The 19,644-nt window shown below is 31.3% G+C and overlaps 1 protein-coding gene across 1 annotated transcript in view; it reads left to right on the top strand.

Annotated features, from left to right (window-relative positions):
• Positions 1–19,644, top strand: part of LOC100159877 (alpha-mannosidase 2) — a 191,154-nt gene that overhangs the window by 90,539 nt on the left and 80,971 nt on the right. The window lies entirely within an intron of this gene.

Here is a 19,644-nt window from a genome sequence, read left to right as displayed (position 1 = left end):
TCACAATAATGTCTGTGCGTTTATTCTTTACATATTATGTAGTTATATAACATACAAAATATTTATTTTTTTTAACATAATATTATAATACACGATTCTATGATAATATTAACGGGTTATTTTACTACCTACCAAACTACAACGGTGGTTTGCTGAAGCCAAACTATACTTTATTGCCGTAATACAAATTAGAATCTATTGTTCAATAACTATAAAAACTATTATTGTGATTTTAATGAAATAATTTAATATAGTAATTAATAATTAATATTTTTTCATCCGAAAAAACCACGATGTGCAGAGACACATTGCTCTAGACAGCAAAACTGATATATTATTACATACATTTCGTATCTAAACTTAATCATATCGAATTTAATGCAATCACTTGCCGTACCGATGGAAATATATATTTTATAAGACTATTATTTTATAACATATCTCATGTAATAATATCATCATGACATTTGGACGGTTGTTTTTTCCATATACATATACCTACTCGTCCTACATGTATATACCCGATGGCCATTTCGCGTAAGTTCACGTCCCAGTTTCATTGTCTCCGTTGTATTGTCATCACCGTTTTTCCTTTTTTTTTTTTTGAAAACTATTTAATTTGTTTGTTCCTAATTATAGTTTTGTACATACTTTCCGATTAATATTTCAACCACTGGCGTGACAATACCGCCTATACACATAAACCATAGTACGTATACCGATAGTCATATAGAATGGAAAAAGTTCAGAGGACGTCATTTTGAGAGATTGAAGAGATTGTATATATATATATATATATTATACGGAGAGAGAGAGTTTCTTATATTATATTTTTATTTTTGTAATCCATATACTTTTCTTATTGTGATGTGAAATACTCGTGTAATCTAAAGGGATAATACTTTGTAAAGATCTTTCTCTGCTTTTATTTCACTTTACCAGGTCGCTTTTACCCGTTTCTTTCTTCGATCACTCCCATACAATATGTGCAGTATAAATATATATAAATACTATATTTATATATGGTGCAGTTATCTCACCATTTTCACCGCATTTCTTCACGTCAATATCTATTATATACCTCCTACTACGTACCTATCCATTTTAATCTTAGTTTTACGATATCTCGAATATGATTATTATTCTCTCAAATAAACAAACATCATTTCCCCCTCGAAACGTCTTGGCATTCGATCAATTTCATTTAAGTGATGTATTTCAATAGTTGTAAGAACAATTTGTATAAGCTAATGAATAACGGAAATACGCGCTCTGAATAATTTTGCGGTTTAAAAAGTTTTGTGCGGACATTGTAAAACGTAGAAAGATTTTGTATGTATATAAATGTTTGTTAAAACTTAAAATTGATTCACTTACCTTATACTTATCAATAACATAAAACATTTTAAAATAATATCCTTAAATGGTTAGGTAAACTGTGCCTATTATCAACTAAAACTCGCATAATACACATAAAATATTAAAACCTTTAAAAAAAGATCAAATTAAAGCTATAATATACAGGTCTTTATATATATATATTGTTTTTATATACATATACTTATTCATTATATACGTTCATTAAAAAAAACTGAATGCATTTTTAGTTTAGTTGATTAAAAATAATCACGCGTGGGAGTCTCTTCTATTGCTTTGGTTGGCTATATGCGGTAGACTGATTGCGAAGATATAATATGTCGAGTGGATATCAGTTTCTCTCGTTATTTTTGTGACATTAATTTTTAAGTACCTACTTGTGAAAAAAAATGTTGAGTACATATTTATTAAATTCGTTGTATATGTTACGTTATCACATTTAAAAAAAATCGCCTAAAATAATAATTTTTATCTAAAATGGTAAATAAAATCACGTTAAAACAAAATATGTATTATTAATCTAATATTTTTTCTCAGTAATAATAATATACTATGTATTATATAAATTCTATAGAAATAAACGATCAATCACAATTATAGACGTTATGACGCATTCACTGACTTTATAGTGATTATATATAGGTAGGTACTTAAATTACTGCATCTTAAATTAAATCATCCGATTAAATTATTTTTTTGAAAATTATTCATTGGATCGTTTATACATATTACAATTTTCCATCCATATTTCCATAGGTACAGCTGCTGTATTGGCTTCAATGCCGTAGTATTTACTTGGTACTATAATATATTATTTTAATTTGATTGTGCGTATATTGTAACCCTCACCGTATTTTATATTTCCTATTATATCGTGCATTAATAAGGTTGTCAATTATTATCACACAGATAACAAATAAACTGACCACTCCAGCTCTTTCTCGATATATACCTTTACAATAACAAATTGTTTTCTAAACGGTAATCAGAGTGTTTTCGGAAGTCATTTTACCTAAACAAAAATTAACACTGACTATATATAACAGGGGTGGCCAGCGAGAAGAGACTCGCGAGCCACCAAATATATTAATAAAAATTGAAGAGCCAAGATGTAAAAAAAAAGGTCATATTATTATATATTATACGATCTTTTTTTTTTACATCTTGGCTCTTACGTTAATTTACGTCTAATGTTACGTTAAGATGCGAGCCGCAAAAGTTTATGACGCGAGCCGTGGTTTGGCCACCCCTGATATATAAGATTATAATAAAGGTTGGTGCGTAGTATATACTAAAGTAAACCACCTAGTGGATTTCTAAAAAAATTCATCAGGCCGTCATTCCTATATAGTTTATAAAAAATCTTTATTCAAGCTGTATTATTATTATTTTACCGTGAACAACTACAACTATAATATCCTTGCATGATACACAAAATATTTTAAATCGTACGTTTTTTAACGTTTAATTTTTACCTTTGACAACATATTTTACCGATTTCTATACGATTTTCAGTCTTTATTCTAAAAATTGAAAACTCCACGTATTTTCTAAGAATATTTTGCCAGCTGGTTCGCAACTGTGAAAGAACCGCTCTGTATAATATATAATATGCTCGACGAATGATAAAATAATAATTTTTCTTGCCTATATTACACGTCATATTATTATGTTTTCCTTACACGTCGACGGCGTCGCTTAATCGTACTCTAGCGGCCGTCGACGAAACACACACACACACACACACACACACACACACACATTTGTACGTTTGCATACGTTATACATAAATATATAATATAATATGTTGGTATACGCTTTTTTTTTCCCCCGACGAATATAATATATTACGTGTAGTATATATATCTGTATGGTATTTATATATAATATAATATATATACCTTTCCGCCGTCTATTCGAATTTATTATTTAGCGCGTATACATGTATTATACTATACAGTGCATCAGTTGTGTTATGTATACGTATGTAATAATAATAATGCTCACACACACCTTTGCCGGCGCTTACGAACATGTTTCGAGTGAAACGGTACTGCTGCCGTCGCAGGAGATCAACGTAAAATCTACCCTCGGGACCGAAAGCAGACGATTTATATATATATATATAGAGAGAGAGAGAGAGAGAGATGAGATAGAGAATGTGATAGTATGAGGCGGAGGGGTATACATGTCGAACGAGTGGGTCAGGTATAAAAGATCGGTTGTGTGTGTGTGTGTGTGTGTGTGTGTGTGTGTGCGCGCGCTGAACAGGACGGGAATAGAAAATAAATACGAAAATGTGTGTTTAGCGGTGCCAAGAGCTTTCCGAAGCTTGCCGCCCCGTAAGAGCCACGAGTAATAACCTGGTCTGCAGTTGAACACATATATATAAAATAGTACCTATATACTTATAACGCGGTCGCGGTATAAACTTGCGGAGAGCTCCGACGACGATATAATCCCAGCTCCCTTAATTTTTGCCACTGAACATCGTTGCGTGAATAATAAGCGTTACAATATAAAATTATGATAGTGGTCATAATTTATGACATAATATAATACATTTATATGAGTTTAACACTTACCGCACTGTAATATAATATATATGATGTATTTAGTATTATATTTTTCTGAGGGCATAATAATATGCAATCATGTCTTCTAATATTTGGAGACGTGCTAAACCCCATTCGCATTCCTTTAAATTACGTCGTATTAACTCGAAGATGTATCGTATACCTGTGTGGCCAGGTTAAATCACCGAAAGCATGGTCACCCCCATACTTCCTTTAATAATTAATTTATTCAAATTCTGATTTAGGAATTTTTAATATTATATTCATAGACCATATTATTTTCTAATTCTTAAATTGTCTTGTACTACTCAATGAGTGTCTTGTGGTGGTACAAACTTTTGTTTTTTCAAATGAGAAAATAAACAACGAAATATGTATATTAAAATACATATAAATAGGTATTCCGCGGCCATGTACGGTTTTATTCAGACTTTCGATTAGGATCGACGTGAATGCCGTATGACCCTGAATTTTTTTTTTTTGTGAAGTACCTAATAAATCATGTCAACTTAAATAAAGTTGACACGATTTACTATTCAATCAAATAATGAAATTAATATGATTTAGTAAAAATTGTCTATAATTTAATCAAATAGTTTTATCGTAATAACGATAAAGTATATTTTTTACACAAGTTTATTGTAATTATCGGTACATACTATAGAATCACTAATGCGACTTACTGCAGTATATGTATCGCGTGTTAAAACCATATTACACTATTATTTCATTAACATCGTTATGCGTATTTAGAACAGATAACAATATAATTCGTATTATTCGATGTACATAGGTACATTAAGCCGGTGCACTTTTGAGGCATAGTTAAAATATACCTATATATACCTACGGTTTCTTATAAATAGTATATTATTATGTTCAGCGATCGTATTATATTATACTCATCACACGTTATATTATGACGTCGTAATCCGTAAGTATATATTATACATAAAATATGGTACGCGTATTGTGTTAGCTTTAATTTTCAAACCGGTGCGTATTATATATTATATTATTATCCACGTAAGTGCGCTGTGAGAATGCTAATACTATTGAATTACGCGGAAACTTTAAGCGAATACGAAATAGCGCTCTAAATGGAGTCTCTGCGGCGTTTAACGAGGTTTTACAATCTTAATAATGGAGTTGGGTGAAATCTCGGTCTTTCACGTGTTATTATAATATAAGTGCCACCCTCCGCCGCCGCCACAACGATTTACATGGTACACGCTCGCCGCGGATAAACTAGTGAAAACCTCCGAGGAATTAAAGGAAAACTATATATTTCCTCTATTTATTTGTATAATATAATATTATTGAATGTCGAATAAAACAGCAGTACGTTATAGGTAGGTACGCAGTGAAATCTCCTTCATCTGGGCCGAAATACTCCCAGTCCGCCACTGGTTACTTATATTCGTACCTAATACAATATTATGTATATAGATTATATAGATATACCGGTTGATTCATTTAACGTAAGGCACTCAGTTTTTCAAAAAAGTTTCAACGTGTTTGAAAATATTTTTTTTTGGATGATTTTAAGTCATTACAAAACAATTTTTTTTCATTTTTTTCATCGTTATATTTTTTTAAATTTATTACTTTTTTGAATTGCAAAATATCGGTATAGTTTTAATTTCATTTTCGAAAATAGAATATTTTTCTGAGTATTTCGATATATAAATCAAAACTGTCTATCGTCATTCAAAAAGTAAAACACTTCAAAATTTATCAGGACAAAACATTAAAATATATATATATTATATATTTTTTTCTTTAAATTTTTTTTTTTATTTTTATTTATAATGATTAACGCCAATCGGCTTTTATACAAAGTAATATTGTAAAGTAAATTTGTTTTTTTAACTAGAAACCATGTACCTTAAATTTTGTTTTTTCAAAAATATTAACACTGTAAATTATTGAGTGACTTATGATCACCTGGTCATTAGGGCTACGATTTCTATGCAATACCAACAATTTTTTTTCCTATTTAGTCCAAATACATCACTGATTGTCTTTTTTTGAATATTTATTGGAAAAAACTAAATAATGTAAAACCATATTATATTTACCTTATATATGAAAACCTGTAATAAATATAGTTTTGTTTGTCGTAAATAAACTATATTTGTAAACCGATATGGTCCGTTATATGGAGTAAAAGATATAAGGTTTTATAATAATATGGTATAGTTTATGAGTTAATTTGCTAATCGTTAAAGTACCTACGGCGCGTGTTTGACGTGTAGATACAAAATTGTATTCAATAATACAACGTGACATATTTTAGTGTTACGTTCATTTAAACGATTCCGAAGATCTTCATTAATGTCTTAAGACTTCAAAGTGAATGTGCTAAATCGTCACGACAATATATTGAAAAATTTTCTAGTGAAATTTTCAAAGGTAATTAAATAAAAAATTCTATTAGACATTAATTATTTAATTATACTATAGGTCTTTACGATCAATTTTTATATAAAACAACAATTTATCGATTTATAGAATTATAAATAATTTTTTTTTTTTACTTAAGTTTTTAAAAATAAAATGCATAATTTACAAATTTTTTTGACTGCATACATAAATCCTAGCCTTATAGGCTATTTAATATATTATATTGAAGCGTATTCGTGGATGGGTATACGTCTTAGCGAAAATTAAGCCGTAATAACTAATTATATATTTATTACGCCGAATATCGAAACGGGTTGGTGTCACCTGTCGACCTGTCGGACAAAACGGTTTTTAGTTTTTTTCGTTTACACGCCATACCATACAAATGTAAGGAGGTAAGTACATCATTATTGGCGCGTATACTCGTTAAAATAATATTTCTGAGTGAATATGTACGTTCAAAGTTAAATTAGTAATGGCATAAATGATAGACACCGCCTCTTATTATAGACCAATTAGTATTTATTTGTTTATTTGTTAATTTAAATTTAAACCGCTATTAAACGGTGAAAATAAAACGACGAGGCGGCACCGTCAACATAATAACTATAATAATATGGGTTCGCACAATCTCTTAAAATCAGTGGGCATTGATCACGCGAACAAAATGAATACCTATATAATATACATATATAATATGCCTGCGTTTGCCGCGGTAACGGTGTCGCTACTATACCATTTAACCGCGACCATAATATATATACCATAATATAACGGCGGCGGCGTTGTCCCCTCAAAGCGTTTAGAGCGTAAAACGACGACGACTTTGATAATAACAATATTATTCTAACTGCGTATAAACACGTAGGTATAATATCATTACAACTATACAGACTACTGCCATACTATATACATAATAATAATATAATTACCCGTCGCCCCGATCTATAGGTATATATTATACGCATATACCACGGGGTGGTCCGCCTCAGCGATTTTCACTTTTCCCGGGTCACTGTTGAACGTGAAAAATGGAAAACACCCTGTGGTTCACCCTGTACACGTCATCACGAGGTCCTAACCTAACCTAACCTAACACATATTTTACCGTGTACAGTGATATCATAATCGATTTTATCGTATATTATATTATTATATTATACTCGCGCTTGCGGAAGTCTGCACCGCAATGGGGTATATATAATAATGGTGATAATCAACAAACAAAAAAAAACCTCCACAAATCTGTTTTTCTACACACTGTATTATAATATTATAGACAGCTGGTGTATACGATGAGTATAATAATATTGTGTACCTATCTATATAAGCTACTGTTAGTTTTCACGAATCCGCGATAACGGTTTTAATCAACCGTGTCGTCGCGATACCGTAGTTCGACGACGCTTATATCGTACCACAGACATAACACTATTATTATTCCGATCGTCGTGATAATATATACCTATACAGTATACCGTGTATCCGCAAAAACAGAGTACACAGAAAAAGTGAAGCTGTTGCGCATGCGCAAAATACAAGAGTTAAAAATTGCAAGTTATAGGGATTAATGTGATCCTGCAGTAGTTTATAAACTATACATAAACTATATAATATAGTCACATTTCCCGCGACCAGAATTCAAAAATATATAGGCATAGGGTATTGATGATTGCCAAATGTAAGTAACTGAGTGTACCTTGTTTTTGAGGACAAACGCGGTATATTATTGATATAACGAGGTACGTATTTGGACACAGCACGAGCTGTTATATTATTATTACACCATAATTTTTGTTCGATAATTGCATATTAGGTATTGTTGCTGTGATTGATATCAGCGCTGATCGTGATTATTTCACACCGCGAAAAGTTTTTTTCCTCATTGTTCGTATACAAAACAATTCAATGACATAGCTATAGAGGTACTTTTATTCGCCAATTATTGCCGTTACAGCAAAATATAATAAGTAAGGTTTTGAAATTATTCTGGGCCTAAAATATGGACATAAACATAAATCGCAGAGAACAAATTGAATAAGTTCTCGTTTGACGAAAGATCCCGGTCCTGCGAGGGCTTCTAATAAGTAGGCATTCGTTATTTCAATATTTTGAGTGGCCCAGCTGATTTCACAATGGGCTCTGAGATGTTTTATTGTGTTTTTTATTTATTATTGATTCTTGTGCAGTTCCTACGAATTTAAACAAAGAATTACTCTGCACCCACCGAACTCGTTTATTTAGGTCGCTGACTGATTAAAAGCGATTTCGTTTTCCCTGAGGACGAGCTTTGATATTTGTTTTACGTTACCGAACATTTCACACCGCCGCAACGCTCTGGGTATAATATATATAAATATATATATAAATTGAAAATGGATATATAGTAATCGCCATAGCACTCGATCGGAGTAGTTATTTTCACTTTCCGGTATAGTTTTGTTGAAAATAGCAAAGAAACATAGTAAACACCAATTTTTAAACAAAAACTCTATCGTTTTTCGAGTAAGCAGCTATATATATATATATATATGTAGCATCAGACCGGGATACAAGTAAAAGTCCTACCCACGTCCGTGCTACACGCTTGTTATGTAAATCCGTCGATCCCACCATAATGACATCGGATGTGAATTAATTTACGACATTTGTCCACGATCCGTTCCTCGTTGAAAGGTGCAATTCGTACGAACAGTCTCAAGATACTATACTATACAGAGTGATTTGCAAGCTAAAACGAGGGGTGTTTCCTTAAGTTATGAATTTTGATTTTTGGAATATTTAAAAACATGCCTAATTAAAAATCATATTTTCAAATACTTAAATTTGTATATGCCATTAAAATAGACGTATCCTAAATACACATTTCTTTTTTCCAAATATGAACCGCGCCATTTTTACAGTAAATTTTTAAGTATTATTCTATAAAAAATTACTCTAAACGTATTTCAATCAAAATTTAAACGAATATATTTTGATTTATTTAACTATTAGACATTCAGGATGAAATATTTAGAAAACATGGGGAGCTGTGATGATTTAAATATGTAGTAATTAATATCTATTAATATTTTGTTATTTTGAAAAAAATATTGAGCACAATGAGTAGTTACTAAATAGTCTTAATGTTTCATCAATTTTCTATTTAAAAGCATTTGAACAAGAACTATTTGTAAAATATAAATATTATACTACTCGGTATAATTAAATCCGTAATCACTTACCGTTCGAATTTCATTTTGTAATGAATAATGATTTATGCACATCGAAATATTTAAAAAATCATCAGATGCTTAACATCTTACAGTAAAATGGGTGGTTCTCGGCAAAAATAAAAACAAAAGGAAAAAGACAACTGTGTCGCCACCAGACCCTCCTAAAAATGGTAAGAAAAATCTAAGTATTTGAAAATATCATCGTTAAGTCAAAATCAAAATTCGAATAAATACATTATTAATAGAAAGGGTGGAGGGTAACCATAAGCTTAGTGAATCCACCTTTATATAAAACAACTCGATTAAGGAGTGGACAAAAACATGGTGGGTATTGTGTTCATATAATATAGAGGAAGAAAATATGCTAAATGCGCATATTATGTATTCGTAGATCGGTATATTGCATTTGAAAATTTTTTTCACGTCGAACCATAATAATAATATAACACATGATTTTTTTTTACTCACATTTGTTTTTATCGTGTTGGTGCGTTTACCGACGGTAGATAAATAATGTTATCTGATATAGGATACTGTATATAGTAAAAGACTGTAATTTATGATATACGCTTCATACGTATTGCAGCACAATATATTGATTTTGGTCAATCATCACTGCCTATATATATGTGCGAGCAGTGAGCACGTGGATTCGAATAGGGGATAACTCATCCCGGGGGCGGAAATCGCGGGCAACGACACTCGACTTTTCGTTGGCACCGTTTACCCTGTATACACATATATTCACTCGTAAATCGTCGATTTTTCGAGCGTTCGAACCGATATAGATACATAAACGTACTGTTATATAGGCGATAAAACAAATATAACACGCAGACAATAATAACTTCATATTATATATTTGCGCGCGCTCGATCTGCACCGCGCGTATGACTTTATATCGTCGTCTGTACACACGTACCTATATAAAATACTGCTGCAGTTCCCGAGTGAGAATATGCTCGTCTTACGTGATATCATAGCATTTATAGGTACCTATATCGTACACAATATTATTATTACGTGTGACTGCAGACTGATATTATCATTCGCCCTATTACCGCGATTCATATAATATATATAATATACGTCGAGATATATACGTCCTATAGGTAAACACCTATATACAAAGCCGTATCGGATGGGGAGGGGGGTCCAAGGGGTTTGGACCCCCTTATCCGAAATGGCATCAATATGTCTTATTTCTGACCAGACCTGATCAAAACCTAAATTCAATAAAATTACAATGTACGTGTTTTAGACCCCCTCCCGAAAAAAATGTCTGCATCGCACCTATATATCATATTATTATACAGAGTGATACACATCGAAATTATCCCCGCGCGGCTGAGGTGTGCGTCTCAGAGATCATCCGAGACGCGCGTAAGACTGCTGCAGTGTTTTACAATAATGCTATTGATGATAATAATAACAACAACGACAGCTCAATATCGTTCATTACCACCACCGATACATGTGTGTTACGTAATAGGTATATATAATTTATACCTACGTGTGTGTGATGTGCACGATGCCGCAAATATGAATTAAGTCTGACATTCGAAAACGCGTGGCAACGTTGGTTACATAATATTATATATGACGTATAATAATACACTACACGGCATTACTGCAATAATGTGGACCTAACATATATTATTATTTTTATTATGCACCATTTAGATACAGGGTGTAACAGGAAAACCTGACAAATAACTTATGTTCGAATCAATATTTTTTAGATTTTTTTTTCTATTATATTTTACAGGCGTTTGCGCTCGCTGCACGTATAGGTAGTATAACATTTTTATTTTTCAACTGAAAAATATTTTAAATATGATAGAATTTTTTTTTTAAAAACTCAAAGTAGTTAATTTGTAAAATATGTGGTTTTTAGATAATTTTTGAATGTAAAAATTGCATCGTAGTTTATATTTTTAAATTTTTTTAACTCTCATTAATTTTGTTAAGTAAAGTTGATAAGAATACGTATATTTCAAAAACATAAACTTTTTTTTAAATATTTTATGAGAATTTTCAAACAGGTACATATGTTTAGGTCTAGATATTTTTTCAAAAGTATTATTACTTTTCAAATTAATGAATTACTCCAAATAAATTTGACATTTTAAAAAATCATAAAAATAAACCACTTGGACTTAGATATATGTTTTCACACTCAAAACTTTTTTACATTCAGCTGATTCACAAATTGGCTATTTTGAAATTTAAAAAAAAATTTGAAACACAATTTTTTTATTATTAGTACCTATTAAAATATAAAATTAAAAATTGTTACATTATACATGTGACGCACGAGTCAATAAATTAAGTAGGATAAAAAAATATTGTTTAGGACAAAAGTTATTTTTCATTTGTCAGGTCTTCCTGTATTATACACTCGCTGTATATATAATAATAATAATATACGCGTCGTATCGTTGTCGTTATATTATATATATACATAATAGTATTAAATATGTGTTTAACAGACCCGTTTGATGCGACGACGAACCACGGAAATACGATAATATTATCGCCGTCGTACATATTACATTTATATGTATATAAAGTTACGAATAATTTTATCGTAAATTCGCCAGACTCCAAAGCTCGTATACGTCAATAATATTATAATGATAAGTAAGAAGACGTATACAGTTTTAAATATTGTCGTTTTAAAGTCGGACGAGAACGTTTTCCAGGAAATGAGAATATGTACTGTTTGAATATTATATTAAACCATTCCATTGTATATTTTATTTTTGTGTTCTCTATATTTAGTATTTATTATGTAATCACTGCGTACGCCATTTTATAATGATGAGCAGATAAAAAAGAAAGACCGTTCTGTTTTTGAACTCACAAATTGATGTCGTCGCAGCTGATATTAAAGATGAAATAATCTCCCTTCTCCTCCTTTGACATTTAGGTTTAATAATATTTTAATATCATACGGGCACCTACAACCTGTATTGTCTGCACTTTGCTGTTATCGCTTCGGTATCTCGAAATGTCATGTTTTATTTTACTTCGATTTATTATTTATCGGTACTCGTTAGTGCCTAAACGTAATATCTTATCAAATAAAAATATAAAACACGAATGAAATAACACAATCCCCTGATGTTATCTTAATATATATATTTTTTTAATTTGATTTATACGAACTTAAAGACTACGTTTTGTATTATTACATTTTGATCACATTTGGTTATTAGTTTTTAGTGCAGCATTAGTTATTTATTAACATGTCATGCTGTGTTTTAAATAATTAATTAAGTAAATTGATAAACGAATAATACTAAAACCCCCATAATAGTAACCCAAGAGTAAACGATAATTTGTTATTATGATTATAATATTTCTATTCAGATGTTTATATCAGACCGATAATCGATAAAGGTAATCATCGTTCATTAATTAATGATGTTACCTACTTAGTAGATTGACTTTTAGTTTCCATTTCTACTCAACCTATCTATGGCGTGTAGGTACCTATATAATGGAAAATTACTAATTATTTTAAGTTAAAATTTTAATGTTAAACTCGATTAGGTAAATTATTATTATTATTTTAAGAAAGCGCGTTTAACTTGAGAATGTTTTTAATTACAACGTGTTTTTCAACGACGACATTTACGTCAAAAGCGCGGTTTGTGTCGATCTTCGCGTATCAAAGTCAATTAAAAACCTCCACAAGCTTCGTTGCAGAGATAAATAATAAGTAATAACATTATATAGAGGGATATCGCAAATATTAACCCTTGCATAATTATTTTTTAGTATGACCGTCCGTGCTGAATAAAAACAAATTGTACTAAGAAGATTTTTTTTTTAATGCTTATATTTTATTGATGCACTTGTAAAATAATAAAAAAAACAAATTTTAACTATAGGTTACACATCACGGATGTGGTATATTATATTATAATGATCGATTTTTATAAATGTGGACCATGTAGGTGCTATATTTTTGTCGTCGGAAATAAATGAAATACCTATATATACCAGTACCGAGGAACTCGTAATCTTCGACCACATTTTTTCGAGGCAATGAACATTAACGTTATTAAATTAGAACGTCTTAAGCTTAACGGCTATATATACAGTTACTTATTTTAAGGTAACTACCTATATCTATATATTTAACGAGTTTCTTTTCAGCATCAGTGCAAGTATAACGTTAACATAACAAGATTATTTTCTACACGACAGAGTTATATAGTTACTCGAAAAATTGGTTTTCATTTCACTATAATATAGTATATTATTATTTTATCTAGAGCTTTGTACATCTCTCAGATACACCTTTCTTTGGGGAAAAACTGAACATTTTGGATTTTCATAACAGTTCAACGGTTATAACTTAACATTCACCGCGTGAAAGGATATTATAATTGATGGTGACAAATGACAATCATAACAATACATTATTGAATAAATAATGTGTACGTCTTGTTTAACTATAGAAAACAAAATATAATAACAGAATATTAACTTTGCTCGATTTTTCTTTTCTATACTTTAATACAATACCTATAGGTACTTACATATATATTATATTATACTTCCAGGTATCTATTATCTATTATCACAAACCACTAACTTTTAAAGTATTATTTTTTTTGAAAAAAAAAATAAACTTGGTTTCTATTCTTAAAAAAAAACTACCTACACATAAAAAAATCTATATATTTTTTTATTCTCAACATTTTTAAGTTTTTATTCTTTTTTAATGGAAACATACAGTTTTAATTTCATATTCCAAAGCAGGATCATTTTCTAAGTATTTCGAAAGATAAAAGTCGAACTTAGGTTGTGTAGTTTAAGAGATATAAGCATTTAAAGTTGAGATGAGCGGAGCGTAGTGGACCAACATTTTGCGGGATATAACCGCGCACCACTCCACTCCGCTCATTAAAAACTTTAAATAGATACTTAAAACTCATAAACTAACTAGTCCTTAATTCGATTTTTATGTATCGAAATACTCAGAAAAATATTCTGCTTTTGAAGATGAAATTAAAACTATACATATAAAAAAGTAAAAAACTTAAAAAAATTTAAGTATAGATATAATAATAAAAAAAAATTATTTTGTAACGACTGGAAACAATACCAAAAAAAAAATATTTTCAAAAAACGTTAATACTTTTTGATGAACGTCTCACGTTAAACGAAACACCCGGTACCTCTATATACAATATATATATATATATATTAGGTATTATGACGCAAAATTAATATAAATAATACTTCAACTTAAACCGGTCAAAAACGACAACGCACTCAGCCTCGCCGCACCGTGGCTATAATATATTATACGTATAATATTATTATATTATGTTTGTGATAAGAAATAAAATAGGTGTACCTATGTGCCGCCTCGGCTTGTTTATCGGCGGTGGGATTGCTGCAGCTGCGGTTGCGACCGCGACGGGTTTGGCGATTGATAACGGTCGTCGCTCGGCGTGCGTGACAGTTATTCGGCCGTTATAATATATTATATAACTCCGAGCAGCATTATTTCCGGAACGTCGTCGTCGCGACGTTTATTTATAATAATACGCAAATAATCTGCAACTTTGCACGATAGATAGATGTTTAATGTACATATACAGGGTCTTCCAAATTTCGTGTGACAAAAATGGTGGGGATTACACTGGTTCTTACGGGGCAGATCTGTCTTTTGTCACACGAAATTTGGAACACCCTGTATACCGTAGTGTGTCCGCGAAAACGGGGTATACAGAAAAAGTCAAGTTGTCGCGCGTGTGTATCATATACCAAGGGTTAAAAAAATACAAGTCGTGTATTTATAGTTATAGTACCAATATAGTTTGGTCTCGTGTCCCGCAAACAGAATTCAAAAATGTGCATAGAGCAAGGCAAGGCAGGGCATTAAAATTAAGTTAAAACGTTAATTAACTCGTTACTTTTTTTCAAATTGACTTTTAAATAATAAGTCACTCATTTTTTCAAGATTACGTGTTAACTTTAAGTTAATTTTATTTCAAAAGTATCTAAATTAAGTTAATTTTTGTCCGAAGAATAATGCAAATTTTTGAATGGGTTTTTACTTTGATTTATTATTTTAAATTGTCCCAGTAACTTTCTTGAGTGTAAAAGAAAACTATCTAATAAACCATATATCATGTGTCTGGAATTTTTTATTTTTGCAAATTAGCAAATTTTAACTTTGCACTAAGTTAAGTTACTTTTTTTTCAAAGTTAACGAAAAGATATACGAGTAACTTATAATTTAACTTAACTTAATTGTTTTAAAATAACTTATAACTAAACGAGTTAAAAAAAATCGTTAACCTCCCCAGCCTCGGACTATAGGGTACTGACCAATATTTTGTAACTTACCTATAACATAGTTGTAGAGTGTACCTACCCAGTTTTCGTGGTCATACGGTATGTTATGACGTGTGCTTAGAACGGATCAACGAGTTTTCCCGTTTCCTGGCGTCGACAATATTATAGGTATACGTACTGTACGGCATAATAATAATATAGGGTACTGCAGTCAAGACTTGGGAAATGGGAAATGGTGCGCAGACGTCCAACGTGATTACGACGTACGACGACGACGCTAAACCGATAACGTGAAAAACAATATTATAATCTAAAATAATAATATACAGTTTTGTTAAAGGCACGTGTGTCCACAATGCAGAGTGTGCACGACTGTTTACGATGTGAATAAAGTATAAAAGCGTTTTCGGTTCGAGAAACTTGGCGATCTGAAATATAATTTTATTATAATATTATTCATAGGTAAGCGTTTGAAATTATTTAAAAGGTACTTATTTTTTTACGTAAATTCGTTTCTATTGAAATGTTAACAAACAGTTATAGTAGGTGGTATAGGTACTTATATCTGCGTTTTCTAACGGACTCACTGTTATACATTCAACTTGGAAAAATATTAAGAGTCGTTCCTTTATCCGACTTGTACCGCGTTTTACTTAATATTACTGTATTTACTACATTATTTTGATCCGCGAATATTATATTCTCATAACTCTTTCCGAGTCGAAATAAGCATCATAGTAGGTAATATATTTCAAAAAGTCATTTCAGCGCGTGCGCATGAAAGTCTCGGCACGTCTGTCGTCTTGGTTGTTATTCGGCGGCATTACCAGACACACCAGTACGCACTTATTTCGTGTTATATACCTGACTGCAGTCGGATAATGTGCGCGACTATGTTATAATCTACCTTTATACCGACATGGCTTATGTGTATAAACGCGTATAGATGTGTATAGAACCCAATTCGGTTTCAGGTTGTATAGGTCCTGTTCGAGTAGTACTGCAGTACGCAATATATTATATTACGAACTCGTATATATTATGACAACGGCAGACCGCACATTTTTTACCCGTTAAACGGCCTGTACAAGGCGCCCGCGTATCCACAATAATATATAATAATATATCGTGACCGCGCGATGACGTCCTGCTGCAGCCTTTCACGCAGTTGATATATTATAATATGAATAAATATTATAAACACGCACACACACACACACACACACACACACACACACACACACACACACACACACACACACACACACACACACACACACACACACACACACACACATATATATATTTTTATTTTCGTTTTAAATAGCACCTGCAGCTGCAGCGTGCGTTTCGATATGATATTATTATATATTTTAACCGGTCCTGCAGCGGGATGGTTATTTTTACTATATATTCCATAACGGACGCCGTAATTTGTATACGTCAGGACGACAGGATAACAGGTGAAAATCGTCCTTTTCGTACGTACGTATGTAATATATTATGTACACTACATATACAACACTATATACTGCAGACTTGTCTCCGCGGCACAAATTGGGCCTTAGTAGTGCGTGGCCATGCGTTATTGAAATAGGTATAAATTGTGATGATAATAATAATATATATATAGACATCTGTCCAGAAGCGTTAACGTGTACCCATATAGTCATTCCACCTCCGTGTACGACGATTGTACCACGATCGACAAACCAAATCTAAGATTTTAACAGCAGAAACGTTTCAAGTCTTCAACGACGTCGGGCGAGAATATATAATATGATGATATTTAAACCGTACGAACGTCAAAACGATACCTTTTGGCCGCACTTAACATCATCGTACCTAATATTATTATTATTGTAGTCGCCGTTACAGAAAAATATAATCTGTTCAAAAACAGTTCTGAACTGCGCAGCATTTTGAATACGGTCTTTGATTTTTACGACTCGCGTCATACCTTATAATATTATAATATACTTACAGTACGACCGCGTATAAAGTACGTTGTAACATCGCACGGGAATAATAAAAAATTGTTTTAGACTTTATTATATGAAGAATTATCGTGTCGAACACAAACCCGAGATACCTATAGCTATATACTTTTGCACAGCTATCGAAAGGTGTTCGACTAAAACGTGTGACTGATATATTATTTTATAATATAAGAGTGAATTTAGAAAGTTTAATGTTATTATTATCGTCGAACCACTTTCAGCATTTTATATACAACGATAACCTTTTTGCGTATATATAATAGTGTCTTGCAAAAGATTCTCGGCCATCTTATCTCTGCTTTCTTTTTCAATTATAAATGTCCCAAGAGAAACTTTAAATCTTAAACGTTACGCGAGAAGTATTATGCGACCGCTGCGTTAGATCCCTGACTCTATTTTTTTGTATGCTAAACATAAATTAATTTTTAAATACTTTTCGTAAAATGTTTCGTTTTTTCCAGTTTTTTCCAGTTGTTTATTGTTCTAGATAATTCTCAAGTAGAGTATCGTCAAATAAACGCTGATATTATTTTATCGCATAATCTATTGTATCGTTATAACGGACACGGTCGTACGCATGTTACTATATCGGAATAGTCATTTTTTATAAACCAAACCTAATTGTTTATATACTTTATGCACATCTCATATTGCAGTAATTGTTATATTAATCAACTAATTGAATAAACATTTGATTTGATTTACTACCGATTATATACAATTTGCTATGATTTTATGTCTTAATCACACCGAATAATAATAATGATAATATAATTAAACACTGGAAAATTTTCGATAAACTTGTACCATTTTGTGTCATCCTGCGTTTAGGACATGTCATTAAAAGCACTCAAATACGTTTAAATATTTAATGCGAGCGTACGTACATCGGAAAACGTGTCTAATTGATTCATTAATATTATATGACCTGTATGTATGATAATATATTATTATATTATAATATATTGTATGGTGTAAGTATTAGTCATTCGACATAATAACTATATATAAGGTATTGAGTTGAATTATTTACCACTATGGATTTTATTTTATCATCTACTACAACACTGCACTAAAGCATCCACCGCAACACAAAATAGACATGTGCTCGCTCGGGCCTGCAGGACGTTATAGGTTCCGTTGAGTTGCGTATAAAACAGTGCCGAATAGCCGTGAGGGGGCACTGAAGGCGAGTGCCCCTCCCCACTAAATTTTTTTATGAACAAATGTGTCAAAATTAAGCAACAGGTGATATGCAGGTATTCCGGATCTACAAAACAAGAAAAAAACTGAAGTACCGCACTCGTTACAAAAATAAAAATAATATGGCTACGATTCTGATATATAAAATTATATATAATTTTTAAATATTACAATATGTTCGCCTTTGTCGCACGATATAAAGATAAGACTTCGCGAAATGGTTTGGCTACGAGGTAGGTGTGATAGAATCGACTCTAATCACCGACAAAGTAATTCAATGTAAAGTAAATGGTTAGTACCTACCTATATATAGTCTTATACCCTGTCAATCTGTTCTTCTCTATAATTACTCTCTCCCTCCCTACCAGTCGTATGACAATATAATATTTCTTCGCCAACAAGAAATCATTTACATTTAATTAGACATTTTTTTTTGGTCATTAAATCGTTTCAACTCGTCAAGCGCCCGGGATGTTTTAATTATATAATACTATATACATATTATTATACTACCAAAGCAGAATATTTTTCTTAATATTTTGA

The sequence above is a fragment of the Acyrthosiphon pisum genome, chromosome A3 (assembly GCF_005508785.2).
Source record: "Acyrthosiphon pisum isolate AL4f chromosome A3, pea_aphid_22Mar2018_4r6ur, whole genome shotgun sequence".
Classification (NCBI taxonomy): domain Eukaryota; kingdom Metazoa; phylum Arthropoda; class Insecta; order Hemiptera; family Aphididae; genus Acyrthosiphon; species Acyrthosiphon pisum.
The sequence above is the reverse complement of the archived record's forward strand: the minus strand, read 5'-3'. Positions and strand labels throughout refer to the sequence as shown.